This window comes from Theropithecus gelada, chromosome 2 (assembly GCF_003255815.1).
Source record: "Theropithecus gelada isolate Dixy chromosome 2, Tgel_1.0, whole genome shotgun sequence".
In the NCBI taxonomy this organism is placed as follows: Eukaryota; Metazoa; Chordata; class Mammalia; order Primates; family Cercopithecidae; genus Theropithecus; species Theropithecus gelada.
In genome coordinates, this window is record NC_037669.1 from 106,382,455 (window position 1) to 106,398,093 (window position 15,639).

The window sequence follows — 15,639 nt, forward strand, 5'->3', positions numbered from 1 at the left end:
TCTCTTCGGGGAAAGATGCGGGGGCTGCGGGGAATAAACCAACCCTGCAGAGGGGCGGGGCCGTGGGAAAGCGGTGGAACAAGGCAGGAAGCCTGGGCGTCATTTGGGAGGCAAGAAGCTTTTCTGTAAAGCATCGCGCCCTTTCTGCACGGGACCTGTCCAGGTTCCACGCCACAGGCTTCTGCAGTTCCTGCAAACTTCCCATCCCGCCCCGCGTTGCACGTCGGGACTTGGAGTTTGCGATGCTGAGCGTTGTTTCCACGTGGCGATTCCGACTTGACCCGTCGTGTCCCGGCGCTCGCCTGGTGGAACCGAGGAGTCTGTCATTTCTTCCCTGGTTAGGGTGCTGAACGAAAACCGTTTGATTTATCCTGGAAAAGGAAAGGCTGAAGGCAATTAAGTAAAAGTTTTCAATTAAATGAATGCACGTTGTAGAAAAGGAATGTTCAACTGTCTTACAAATCCAGAGGTAGAAATGGGGGTCGGGGGGAGGAATTAAATAGGACACACACACACTCTTGGGGGGCAGGGTATGGAAAGTAGGTCCGATTGCAGCATTTATTTTAAATGATTCCCGCAACCTTGGGAAGTTGGGAAGTGGTGAATCCGCTGCCGAAAAGCATTTGTGCTTATGGTAAATCCAGGTCTTAAAATTCTGTAGACTGGTAGCTATATGGATATGATTTTAATAGATGAGTTTCAGGAAGACTCTCTCAAACTTTTTTTTTTTTTAAACTTACTTGAAATATATTGGAAACCACATACACATAATCTCTCACACACACACTACATAAAGAAGTAAAATTTCCTTTCCCCACTTCTTTCATCCTATCCAATCTGTAGAGTCATAACCATTCTTAATAATTTGATGGGTATTCGTTTCATTTCGTCCCTAAATTTGTATATCTCGAACTAGAGCTAGAGTGTATGCCTACACACACACACCCATACATATGTATTCAAATATAATATATGTATATCCACATGTATTCAAACACAGAATTATGTTTAGATAATTATGGTTATATGCTGGTATGCTAGAGCCAGACTGCCTGGCTTCCTTTCCAGACCCTAGATGGGTAACTTTGGGCAACTCAGCCTCTCTATGCCTGGACTTCATCTTTGAAACAGGATAATAATAATACTTATCCCATACGGTTCTTGTGAGAATTAAATGAAATAATATATGAAAAGCCCTTAGAACAGGCATTGACACATTGTGAAGGTAACGTAGCTATTTTGATAGTTATGCATTTTGTCTGCAACTTGATTTTTATTTAACATATGAGGGAATGTAGACAAACGTAGCAATTTTCAATGATTCCATTAAATTCCATAGCATGAATATACCATTGTTTATCCAACCATTTCTCTCTTGAGAAATATTGCAGATTTTTTTTGCAGTTTCTACGATTACACATAATGCCGCAATAAACGTATTTCTACATATAGTCTTTATACATTTGCATTTATTTCTTAGACTTTATTATTGAATTAGAGTAACTGGTTCAAATTGGATGTAATTCCCATGGCAGAGGGTACATTGTTGAACTCACTGGCAAGTCTGATGAGGCACTGGTGGAACTCATAGAGATATTGCTTAATTGCTCTCCCTGGACAATATGTGATTTTGCACTTAAACCAGCAATGTATGAGAGTGCCTGTTTCCCCATAGCCTCACCAACAGAGTATTTTGTCAATAGTTTGGACTTTCTACCAATCTATAAAGGAAAATAAGTGTATTTTTAATTTGCATTTATCTATTTCAGTGAGGTTGAACATTTTTTTCATATATTTGGTCAACTGCCAGTTCTGGTTCTTTTTCTTTTCTTTTTTTTTTTTTTTTTTTTTTTTTTTTGAGACGGAGTCTCGCTCTGTCGCCCAGGCTGGAGTGCAGTGGCCGGATCTCAGCTCACTGCAAGCTCCGCCTCCCGGGTTCACGCCATTCTCCTGCCTCAGCCTCCAGAGTAGCTGGGACTACAGGCGCCCGCCACCTCGCCCGGCTAGTTTTTTGTATTTTTTAGTAGAGACGGGGTTTCACCGGGTTAGCCAGGATGGTCTCGATCTCCTGACCTTGTGATCCGCCCGTCTCGGCCTCCCAAAGTGCTGGGATTACAGGCTTGAGCCACCGCGCCCGGCCTTTTTTTTTTTTTTTTTTGAGACAGAGTCTCACTCTGTCACCCAGGCTGGAGTGCAATGGCGCGATCTTGGCTCACTGCAACCTCCGCCTCTGAGGTTCAAGTGATTTTCCTACCCAGGCCCCCTTGAGTAGCTGGGATTACAGGCTCACGCCAGCATACCTGGCTAATTTTTGTATTTTTAATAAAGATGGAGTTTCGCCATGTTGGCCAGGCTGGTCTCAAACTCCTGACTTCAGGTGATCCACCTGCCTCGGCCTCTCAAAGTGCTGGGATTACAGACGTGAGGTACCACACCCAGCCTCTTTTTCTTTTCTTTTCTTTCTTTCTTTTTGCTTGGAAACAGGGTTGTGCTCTGTTGCCCAGGCTGGAATACAGTGGCACAATCATAGTTCACTGCAGCCTCAAACTCCTGGGTTCAAGCAGTCCTTCTTCCTCAGCCTCCAGAGTAGCTGGGACAACAGGCACCTGCCACCACACCTAAGTTTTGTAGTTTTTGTAAAGATGGGGTCTTTCTGTGTTGCCCAGGCTAGTTCTCGTTCTTTCTCTGAATTTAGATTTCAAAATGAGTCTTGAATATGAAATCAGTTTAGAATATAAGCTCTGTAGGCTTTCTGTTTATTTTATTCACTACTATAGCCCAGGTGTCTAGAAGAGTAACTGGTACAAGGCAGATGCTAACTAAATATTTGTTGAATGAATGACTGGTTGTTGCTAGTCAGTAACTGAGACAACTGTAGACAAACAAAAGTAATTCCTGACTCTCCCAAGGCTGAGGCTCTTTTTAAAAGATTATGGTAAAAATACAACAGAACATAAAAGTTATCATCTTAACAATTTTTTAACCTTGGCATGGAAAATTGATTGAAGTTAGCCATTTTTAAGTATACAACTCTGTAGTGTTACTCACGTTCACATTGTTGTGCTACCATCACCACTATCCATCTGCAGACCTCTTTTCATTTTGTAAAACTGATACTCTGTACCCATTAAACACAATCCTCATTTCCCACTCAGCCCAGCTCCTGGCAACCACAGTGCCACTTTCTGTCTCTATGAATTTGACTGCTCTAGGTCCCTCATATAAGAGGACTCACATAGTATTTATTTTTTTTGTATCTGCCTTATTTCACTTAGCATAATGTCTTCAAGATTCATCTATATTGTTGCATGTTTCAGAACTTCCTTCCTTTTAAGGGCTAAATGATAATCCACTGTAGATACCACATTTTATTTATCCTTTATCTGTCAATGGACACTTTGGTTGCTTCCACCTTTTGCTATTGCGGATAATGCCAATATGAACATGATTGTACAAATATCTGTTCCAGTCCCTGCTTTCACTGAAATAAATGGAACTGCTGTATCATGTGGTAATTCTACATTTAATTTTTTGAGGAATTGCCATACTTTTTTTCGTTTGTTTGTTTTTGAGATGGAGTCTCTGTCACCCATGCTGGAGTGCAGTGGTGCGATCTCAGCTCACTACAACCTCCACCTCCCAGGTTCAAGCAATTTTCCTGCCTCAGCTTCCCTAGAAGCTGGGATTACATGTGCACACCACCACGCCCAGTTCATTTTTGTATTTTTAGTACAGATGGCGGTTTCACCATTTTGGCCACGGTGGTCTCAAACTCCTGACCTCAGGTGATCCACCTGCCTTGGTTTCCCAAAGTGCTGGGATTACAAACGTGAGCCACTGTGCGTGGTTCCCATTTTTTGAGACAGGGTCTTGCTCTCTCGCCTAGGTTGGAGTGCAGTGGTGCAGTCATGGCTCACTGTAGCCTCAAACTCCTGGACTCAAGCGATCCTCCTGCCTCAGCCTCCCGTAGTGCTAGGATTACAGGCATGAGTCACCACACTCAGCTGCCATATATGTATTTTTTACAGCAGATGCACCATTTTACATTCCCACCTACAGTGAACAAAGGTTTCAATTTCTTCACATTCTTAGTAACACTTCTATTTTTCTTTTTCTTCTTTTTTTTTGAGACAGAGTCTTGTTCTGTTGCCCAGGCTGGAGTGCAATGGTGTGATCTCGGCTCACTGCAACCTCTGCCTCCCAGGTTCAAGCGATTCTCCTCCCTCAGCCTCCCGAGTAGCTGAGATTACAGGCATGTGCCACCATGCCTGGCCAATTTTTCTATTTTTAGTAGAGGCAGGGTTTCACCATGTTGGCCAGGCTGGTCTCAAACTCCTAACCTCAAGTGGTCCGCCCGCCTCGGCCCCCAAAGTGGTGGGATTATAGGCGTAAGCCACTGCACCCGGCCTGTTTTCTTCTAACTTTAAGTGGCACTTTTCCCCTTCCAAAATTCTACTCATAAATATATTAAAATAATGGTAGGATATGTCCCTTTCAGGGTACCCTTGATACATATATAAGAGCTGGCCTTTTCTAGGCACTGCTAAAGAGCCAGGGCTCTGGTGACAGGAAGCATTAAACTGGTGGAACACCTTGAGGGTAAGTCTTGGGGACTTTTGTGCTTTTCAACTGAGCTCACTTGTTGCTTAGTGGACTGAGCTTGTTCATGGCTATGAGTGTCGTTTATTTTTTTAGTTACTTTGGGTCTGCAGTAGTAGTAGTTAAGAGTTCTAAATATCATACGGGACAGCTGAGGTCTGTGTCCAAGGTTAGAAAGTGACAGAAGAAATACAGTTCTGGACTGGACCCATGGCTCACGCCTGTAATCCCAGCACTTTGGGAGGCCAAGGTGGGTGGATTACCTGAGGTCAGGAGTTCGAGACCAGCCTGGCCAACATGGCAAAACCCCATCTCTGCTTAAAAAAAAAAATACAAAAAAAAAAAAAAAAAAATTAGCCGAGCATGGTGGTGTGCGCCTGTAATTCCAGCTACTTGGGAGGCTGAGGCAGGAGAATCTCTTGAACCTGGGAGGTGGAGGTTGCGATGAGTTGATACCATGCCACTGTACTCCAGCCTGGGTGACTCTGTCTCAAAAAAAAAAAAAGGTCTGAGTTCTTCCCTGTTTTTGTTAGCACGTCCAGAGATACACGTAGTCTCCAGGGTATAACAATTTTTTTTGTCTTCTAGGCTGAGGTTTGAGGGAAAAAGATGTCCTTTAAGTTTTATCCATAGTTGAGTTGAAACAGGTTGGGATTTTTCAAAACTTTACTCAAAATCCTAAGGGAAGAGAAGGGAGAAAAAATGAAAATAGTCATTAACAATAAATACACTACTTTGGCTGGGCCCTGCCTGATGAGACTGGAGTGGCTTGTGGAGTTTGGCAACACCGCCCCCTAGAGGTCATTGCTGTGCTACGCTCCAACCTCCCAACAATTGTTAAGACTATTCGGATCCCTGTTGATACAGAGCGTTCCAGGATTGTGAAGTGGGAGCCAGCCACATGCATGATATTCATGGAGCCTAGAAAAGCCCTATGGAAACAAATTTTACCTGGTTACACTGAGATCCAGACATGCACAGACCAGTCCTCTTGAAGAGAGCTTGAGCTTCCTGAATGGGGCTGGAATGGAGGGAGACAATGAAGTTCCTGAGACAGTATTGCCAGGAGAAAAAGGTGTGGCTGAATGGATCAGCCCAAACATCAGGGGCTTGAATCCAGAGGGAGGATGGGGTCTCGCTATGTTGCTCAGGCTGGTCTCAAACTCCTTAAGCAATCCTTCTGCCTCAACCTCCAAAAGTACTGGGATTGCCAGTGTGAGCATCTGCACCTAGCCAACAATCATTTATTGTATATTGATGTTCCCAGTACAAAGAAAGATAGGGCCGGCCGCAGTGGCTCATGCCTGGAATCCCAGCACTTTGGGAGGCCGAGGCAGGTGGATCACCTGAAGTCAGGAGTTCGAGACCACCCTGGTCAACATGGTGAAACCCCGGCTCTACTAAAAATAGCAATTGAAAGTCCTGCCTCCCGGGCTGAAGGAAGTTGCTTAGTTCCTGGCCCTCTCGAATGAATGGTCACCATAGATAAGGGTCACCAAATGCCAAGAGTTCCGCTGTGGAAACTCTTTTCTAAACAGTTGATCAAGAGAAATAGCCAGTTTCCCCAGTGCCTGGGCAGGAAGGAGTCCCTTAGTCTGGTAGGTCACAGGGTAGCAACACTGAGGCACTTATTGGTGGCAAAACACCAAAGAAAACAACAACAGAAAATTAGAAACAGCCAGAGAGAAAATATATACAGTATTACCTAAAAGGGACCAAAAATAAGATTGACTTCACTACAGCAAAACTGGAAGCCAGGAGAAAATGGCGTAACACCTTCAAAGTGTTGAGATCAAGTAGTGTCAACCTAGAATTGTCTTCCCAGAAAAATTATCTTTTTTTTTTTTTTAATTTATTTTTAGACTGGGCATGGCGGCTCACGCCTGTAATCCCAGCACTCTCGGAGGCTGAGGCAGGTGGATCACCTGAGGTCAAGAGTTCGAGACCAGCCTGGCCAACATGGCGAAACCCAGTCTCTACTAAAAATACAAAAATACAAAAATTAGACAGGTACAGTGACATGCAGCTGTAATCCCTCCTACTTGGGAGGCTGAGGCAGGGGAATCACTTGAATCCGGGAGGTAGAGGTTGCAGTGACCCAAGATGGTGCCACTGCACTCCAGCCTGGGTGAAAAAGCTAGTCTCCATCTCAAAAAAAAAAATTATTAAAAAAAAATTTATTTCTTTTTTAACAGAGGCAGGGTCTCCCTATGTTGCCCAGGTTGGTGTTGAGCTCCTGGGTCAAGCGATCCTCCCACCTTGGCTTCCTGAAGTGCTGGGATTACAGGCATGAGCCATCATGCCCAGATGAAAAATTATATTTCAAGAACAAGGGTAAAATAAATATATTTTCAGATAAACAAAAATAGACAACTGATCATCAAAAGACCTTTACTGAAGGTGGGGGAGGGGGAGGAGGAGAAGCTGATTAAGTGGTACAAAAATACAGTTAGAAAGAAAATGTTCTCATATTTGATAGTACAGTATGGAAATTATAGTTAATAATTTTACAAATTATTCATTTATTTATGTATTTTTTAGACACAGAGTCTGGCTCCATTACCCAGGCTGGAGTGCAGTGGCATGATCATGGCTCACTGCAGCCTTGAATTTCTGGGCTCAAGCAGTCTTTCTGCCTCAGCCTCCTGAGTAGCTAGGATTACAAACATGTGCCACCATACCCAACCAATGTTTTAAATTTTTTGTAGAGATGGGGTCTCGTATGTTGCTCAGGCTGGTCTCAAACTCCTGGCCTTAAGCAATCCTCCTGCCTCAGCCTCCAAAAGTGCTGGGATTGCCGATGTGAGCATCTGCACCTTGCCAACATTTATTGTACATTCACAGTAGCTAGAAGAGAAGGGTTGTAATGTTCCCAACACAAAGAAAGACAGGGCTGGCTGCAGTGGCTCACGCCTGTAATCCCAGCATTTTGGGAGGTCGAGCAGGTGGATCACTTAAAAATACAAAAAATTAGCCGGGTGCGGTGGCACATGCCTGTAATCCCAGCTGCTCGAGACGCTGAGGCAGGAGAATTGCTTGAACCTGGGAGGTGGAGGTTGCAGAGAGCCAAGATTGCACCATTGCACTCCAGCCTGGAAGCCTGGACAATAAAGCGAGACTCCGTCTCAAAAATATAAATAAATAAATAATTAATAAATGAATAAAAATTATATAAAATTAAAAATTCTGTAATACAGTCACATTTGCCACATTTCAAGTGCCTAATAACCATGTGTGGCTAGTGGCTACTATTTTGGACAATGCAGACATAGAATATTTCCACTATTGTGGAAAGTTCTATTAACAGCACTGTTCAAAGATGTACCTCAAGCCTAAGGTGAACAATTCCAGAACAAAGGTCTGAGATGCAAGGTGAAAGTTCTAGTAAATAAAATGCTAAGCATGTGAGTAAATATAAACAAACATTGACGATATAAAATAATATTAATGTCTAAGTTGGGTGGCTAAAAAAAGAAAATGCTAAACTACTTATACATGTTAAGTCAGATGGAAGTGATTAGAGTTAAAAACATTCTAAGATCTTTTTTATTATTCACATAAAGTCTAGGCCAAGAAATAAAATTCAGCAATATATTGTTTACAAGCAATACACTTAAAACATAAAGACTCAGGCTGGGCTCGGTGGCTCACCACCTGTAATCCCAGCACTTTGGGAGGCCGAGGCGGGTGGATTGCTAGAGGTCAGGAGTTTGAGACCAGCCTGGCCAACATGATGAATCCTTTACTAAAAATACAAAAATTAGCTGGGCTTGGTGGCACGTCCCTGTAATACCAGCTACTTGGGAGGCTGAGGCAGGAGAATCACTTAAACCCGGGAGGTGAATGTTGCAGTGAGCTGAGATTGTGCCACTGTACTCCCAGCTTGGGTGACAGAGTGAGAATCCATCTCAAAGAAAAATAAAAGAAAAAAGAAAGAAAGAAAAAATAAACAATAGACAAATCCACTATTATAGTAAAACATTTTAAATATATCTCAGTATTTGGTGGATAAAACAGATAAATGAATAAGGAAACAGAAGACTAGAATATCATAATTAAACGTCTACATAAATGAATTTATGTAGAACTCTGCATTCGTTAATTGGATAATATGCAGTCTTTTCAAATGTTTGGGGAATCTTTGTGAACGTTATACATAAAGCAAATTTCAACAGATTTCAAGGAATTGATATCATATATCATATGGGCCTTTTCCACCTAAAGTATGGTGCATACAGCAGTAGCAGCAGCATCACACGAAAGCCTGTTAGAAATGCAGACGCCCGGGCCGGGCGCGGTGGCTCAAGCCTGTAATCCCAGCACTTTGGGAGGCTGAGACGGGCGGATCACGAGGTCAGGAGATCGAGACATCCTGGCGAACACAGTGAAACCCCGTCTCTACTAAAACTACAAAAAACTAGCCGGGCGAGGTGGCGGGCGCCTGTAGTCCCAGCTACTCGGGAGGCTGAGGCAGGAGAATGGTGTAAACCCGGGAGGCGGAGCTGCGGTGAGCTGAGATCCATCCACTGCACTCCAGCCTGGGCGACAGAGCGAGACTCCATCTCAAAAAAAAAAAAAAAAAAAGAAACGCAGACGCCCACGTCTCACCCCAGACCTACTGCATTTTGGCAAGATCCCCAGGGGATTCACATGTACATTAAAGTATGACATGCTTTGACACAAAGCATATTTTCTGACCACAGTATAATTAAGTTAAAAATCAGTAACACAAAGACAATTAAGAAAACTCCATATTTAAAAATTAGGCCAGGTGTGGTGACTCACCCTGTAATCCTAGCACTTTGGGAGGCCGAGGCAGGTGGATTGCCTGAGCTCAGGAGTTCAACACCAGCCTAGGTAACATGGTGAAATCCTGTCTCTACTGAAATACAAAAAATTAGCCAGGCATGGCAGCGGATGCCTGTAATCCCAGCTACTCAGGAGGCTGAGCCATGAGAATCCCTTGAACTCGGGAGGCAGAGGTTGCAGTGAGCCGAGATCGCACCACTGCACTTGAACCTCGGCGACAGAGGGAGACTCTGTCTCCAAAAAAACTAAAAAATAAATAAAATGAATAAATAAAATAAATAAAAAGTACAATGACACCTCTAAAAGTAGCTAACTGGCCGGTTACAGTGGCTCATGTCTGTAATCTTTTTTTTTTTTTTTTTCATGTCTGTAATCTTGGCACTTTGGGAGGCTGAGGCAGGAGGATCACTTTAGACCAGAAGTTCAGGACCTGCCTGGGCAACATAGTGAGACCCTGTCTTTGCCAAAAAAAATTATTTAAAAAAATAGCTATGTTTGTGTTGTTTATGATACTGTTCGTTTCATCTACAGATCACGTGATATATTTGTGTATTTGCCAGCCCCATAGGATTGGTTCCCTAGGTCCATAACCCAGAAATTGGGAACTACCACCTTAAACTTTGTGTCAACAATACCATTTTACTGCAGGTGGTGTCTTGAGAATTAGTAATGTGCCTTTTTTTACCTTTTCGAATACATGATGTTATCTCTGGTTGACCTGAGGCATGAATGTGCCAAAGAAGAGATTAGGATTTGTAACAGAAAGGAGGCAAAGAGAAAGAAACAAACAATTAAAAAAACCTTCCATTAATATAAAGAAAAAGTCTAAACATGTACAAAGTACACATGGATACACATGTATCCATTACCATGTGGAACAATGATCAATTCAATCTTGCTTCATCAGTGCCTGCCCCTACACTTTCCTCTCTCCCTTTGGATTATTTTGAAGCAAATCCTAGACATCTTATCATTTCATCTGTAAATATTCTAGCATGTATCTGTAGAAGAAAATGATCATTTAGCAAAAATAATCGTGTCATTATTCTACTGAAAATTAACATAGTTTTAAATATCATTAACTACTCTGCTCAAATTTCCCCAATTTTCCCACCAGTATCTTTTTCTTATAAATGTTTATTGTTTCATTCAGGCTCAAAATAATGTTTATATATTGTAATTGATTGAAATCTCTCTTAAATTTCTCACTTCAAAAATTTTCATAGGAGGGGCATGGTGGCTCATGCCTGTCATCCCAGCACTTTGGGAGGTCTAAGCGGGTGGGTTACTTCAACTCAGGAGCTTAAGACCAGCCTGGGTAATGTGGCAAAACCCTGTCTCTACAAAAAATACAAAAATTAGCCCAGCATGGTGGTGGCTACCTGTAGTCCCAGCTACTCTGGAGGCTGAGGTGGGAGGATTGCTTGAGTCTGGAAGGCAGAGGTTTCAGTGAGCTGAGACTGGACCATTACACTCCAGCCTGGGTGACACAGTGAGACCCTGTCTCAAAAAAAAAAACCAAAAACTTTACTTTGAAGTAATTTTAGATTTACAGAAGAGTTGCAAAATAGTGTAGAGAGTTTCCTAATATTTTCTGCCTAAAGTTAACAACTTATGTAACCATAGTATAATTATGAAAGTCAGGAAGCTAATGTTAGTGCAAAATTATTATTAGTATTTTTTTTATTATTATTATTTGAGACGGAGTTTCGCTCTTGTTGCCCAGGCTGGAGTAAAATGGCACGATCTTGGCTCACCGCAACCTCCACCTCCTGGGTTCAAGTGACTCTCCTGCCTCAGCCTCCCGAGTAGCTGGGATTACAGGCATGCAGCACCACACCTGGCTAATTTTGTATTTTTAGTAGACACGGGGTTTCTCCATGTTGGTCAGGCTGGTCTCGAACTCCCGACCTCAGGTGATCTGCCCACCTCGGCCTCCCAAAGTGCTGAGATTACAGGCATGAGCCACCACACCCAGCCAATGCAAAATTATTAAATAAACTACAGACCTTTTTAGAATTTCAACAATTTCCCTCCTCAGTATCAGTTTTCTGTTCCAGTATTAGATCAAAATCTCACATTTCATATAGTTTTCACTTCTTCCTAGTTTCCTCCAGTCTGTGACAATTCCTTAGTCTTTCCTTGTCTTTTGTGACTTGGACACTCTTTTTCTTTTTCTTTTTTTTAGAGACGGGATCTCACTATGTTGCCCAGGCTAGCCTCAAACTCCTAGGCTTAAGGTGTTCTCCTGCCTCAACCTCCTTATTATCTGGGATTACAGGTGGGCACCACCACGTCAGGCTCTGACTTTAATATTTTTGATAAGTACCGACCAGTTATTTTGTAGAATGTCACTCAATGTGGTTTTTAAAAAGCAGCTTTTTCTTTTTCTTTTTTTTTTTTTGAGACGGAGTCTTCACTCTGTTGCCCAGGCTGGAGTGCGGTGGCACCATCTCAGCTCACTGCAACCTCCACCTCCTGGGTTCAAACGATTCTCATGCCTCAATCTCCCAACTAGCTGGGAGGCACCTGCCATCACACCCAGCTAGTTTTTGTATTTTTAGTAGAGACAGGGTTTCACCATGTTGGCCAGACTGGTCTTGAACTCCTGACCTCAGGTGATCTGCCCACTTTGACCTCCGAAAATGCTGGGGTTACTGGTGTGAGGCACCCGGCCCGGCCAAGCAGCTTTTTCTAGATATGATTTACATACCATATAGTTCACTTGTTTAAAGCGTACAATGTTTTTAAATATCTTTAGAGATGTGCAACTATTACCATAATCTAATTTTAGTACTTTAAAAAATCACTCCCAAAGAAATATTGTATCCATTAGCAGTCACTCTCCATTCCTTCCAACCCACTGCTTATCTCCTCTATATCTCTATGGATTCTGGACATTTCATATGAATGGGTATAACACTATGTTTTTTTTTTTTTGTTTTTTTTTTTGAGACAGAGTCTCGCTCTGTCGCCAAGGCTGGAGTACAGTGGCGCGAGCTCGGCTCACTGCAAGCTCCGCCTCCCGGGTTCACACCATTCTCCTGCTTCAGCCTCCAGAGTAGCTGGGACTACAGGCGCCTGACACCGCGCCCGGCTAATTTTTTTTTGTATTTTTAGTAGAGACGGGGTTTCACCGTGTTAGCCAGGATGGTCTCGGTTTCCTGACCTCGTGATCTGCCCGCCTCCTCCTCCCAAAGTGCTGGGATTACAGGCATGAGCCACCGCACCCGGCCCAGGCACTATCTTGGCTCACTTCAACCTCCGCCTCCCGGGTTTATGCCATTCTTCTGCCTCAGCCCCCAGACTAGCTAGGATTACAGGCGCAGGCCACCATGCCCAGCTAATTTTTTGTATTTTTAGTAGAGATGGGGTTTCACCATGTTCTCCAGGCTGGTCTGAAACTCCTGCCTCAAGTGATCCGCCCGCCTCAACCTCCCAAATTGTTGGGATTACAGGCATAAGCCACTGCATCTGGTCATACAATTTTTTGTGTATATTTGCCTTTCATTTAGAAAAATGGTTTCAAGGTTTGGCCATTAGTGATGTTATCAGTACTTCATTCCTTTGCATGTCCAAATAATACTCCATTGTATGGAGATACCATATTTTGTTTATCCATTCATCAATTGATGAACATTCGGGTTGTTTCTATTTTTTGAGTGTTATAAATAATTCTGCTATGAGCATTTGTGCAAAAGTCTTTTTTTTTTTTTTTTTTTTTTTTTTTGAGACGGAATCTGGCTCTGTAGCCCAGGCTGCAGTGCAGTGGTGTGATCTTGGCTCACTGCAACCTCCTCCTCCTAGGTCCTGATTCAAGCAATTCTCCTGCCTCAGCCTCCCGAATAGCTGGGATTACAGGTGTGCACCACCATGCCCAGCTAATTTTTGTATTTTTACCGGGTAAAACAGGTAAGACAGGGTTTCACCTTGGCCAGGCTGGTCTTGAACTCCTGACCTTGTGGTCCGCCTGCCTCAGCCGCCTAAAGTTCTGCGATTACAGGCGTGAGACACTGTGCCTGGCCAAAAGATTATTTGTATAAACATTTGTTTTCATATATTCTGGGCATACACTTCGGGGTGGATTTTTTGGTCATATGGTTATTCTATGTCTAACATTTTGAAAAACTGCCAAACTATTTTCTAAAGTGTCTACACCGTTTTGATTTCCAACTTGTTATTATCCACACTTGTTATTATCTTTTTTTTTTAAAAACATATCCATCCTCAACTGGATGCGATGCCTCACATCTGTAATCCCAGCACTTTGGGAGGCTGAGGCGGGCAGATCACCTGAGGTTGGGAGTTCGAGACCAGCCTGACCAACATGGAGAAACCCTATCTCTACTAAAAAATGCAAAATTAGCTGGCATGGTGGTGCATCCCTGTAATACCAGCTACTTGGGAGGTTGAGGCAGGAGAATCGCTTGAACCTGGGGGCAGGGGTTGCGGTGAGCCAAGATCGCACCATTGCGCTCCAGCCTGGGCAACAAGAGCGAAACTCTGAAAAGAAAAGCAAAAACCAAAACCAAAACAAAACAAAAAATCTGTCCTCAGGAGGGTAAAGTGTACTGCATTTCCCTAATGACTAATGATGTCAGGCACTTTTTTATGTGCTTTTTTTATTTGTTCGTTTGGACAGAGTCTCACTCTGTTGCCCAGGCTGGAGTGCATCGGTGAAATCTCGGCTCACTGCAACCTCCGCCTCCTGGGTTCAAGCAATTCTCCTGTCTCAGCCTCCCAAGTAACTGAGACTATAGGCTCACGCTACCACACCTGGCTGATTTTTGTATTTTTAGTAGAGACCAGGTTTCACCGTATTGGTCAGGGTGGTCTCGAACTCTTGACCTCAGGTGATCTACCCACCTTGGCCTCCCATAGTGCTGGGATTACAGACATGGGCCACCCAACCCAGCCTGCTTTTTTTTTTTCTTAAATAGAGATGGGTTTTTTTGGCCAGGCTGGTTTCAAATTCCCTACCTCAAGTAATTAGCCCACCTCAGCCTCTCAAAGAACTGGATTACAGGCATGAGCCACTGTGCCCGGCCTTCATGTGCTTACTGGCCATTTGTATATCTTCTTTGGAGAAACGACTATTCAAATTATTTGCTCTTTTTAATTGATTATTTGTTTATTGTTCAGTTGTAAGAGCTCTTTATGTATTCAGGGTATAAATCTTGTGTCAGATATATGATCCTCAAATATTTTCTCCCAGTCTGTGGGTTCTTTTTTCACTCTTTTGATGGTTTATTTAAAGCATGATAGTTCTAAATTTTGATAGAGTCCAATTTCTGTCTTTCTTTCTTTCTTTTATTTATTTTTTTCTTTCTTTCTTTCGTTTTTCTTTCTTTCTTTTTTTTTGAGATGTAGTGTTTGGCTCTTGTTGCCCAGGCTGGAGTGCAATGGTGTAATCTCGGCTCACCACAACCTCTGCCTCTCGGGTTCAAGCGATTCTCCTGCCTCAGCCTCCCGAGTAGCTGGGATTATAGTTATGCGCCACCATGCCTGGCTAATTTTGTATTTTTAGTAGAGACAAGGTTTCTCTGTGTTGGTCAGGCTGGCCTCAAACTCCTGACCTCAGGTGATCCGCCCACCTAGGCCTTTCAAAGTGCTTGGATTACAGGCGTGAGCCACCACGCCCAGGCTTATCTATCTTTCTTTTTTTAATCATTTGTCCTTATAACAGTCATATATAAGAAATCATAGCCCACCCCGAGATCATGAAGATTAGCTGCTATGTTTTCTTCTGAGAGTTTTAGTTCCTATGTTTAGGACCATGATCCACTTTGAGTTAATTTTGTGTGTGGTGTGAGGGATAGGGGTCCAAAGATATTCTTTTGCATGTGGATATCCAGTTGTCTAAGCATCATTTGCTGAAAAAAACTATTCTTTTTATCATTGAATTATTTTGTCCCCTTTAAAGAAAATAAATTGACCATAAATGTTAGGGTTTATTTATGAACTCTCCATTTGAATTTCTTTTTTTTTTTTTTTTTTTTTTTTTTTTTTTTTTTTTTTTTTTTTTGAGACGGAGTCTCGCTCTGTCGCCCAGGCTGGAGTGCAGTGGCGCAATCTCGGCTCACTGCAAGCTCCGCCTCCCGGGTTCACGCCATTCTCCTGCCTCAGCCTCCTGAGTAGCTGGGACTACAGGCGCCCGCCACCGCGCCCGGCTAATTTCTTTTGTATTTTTAGTAGAAACGGGGTTTCACCGTGGTCTCGATCTCCTGACCT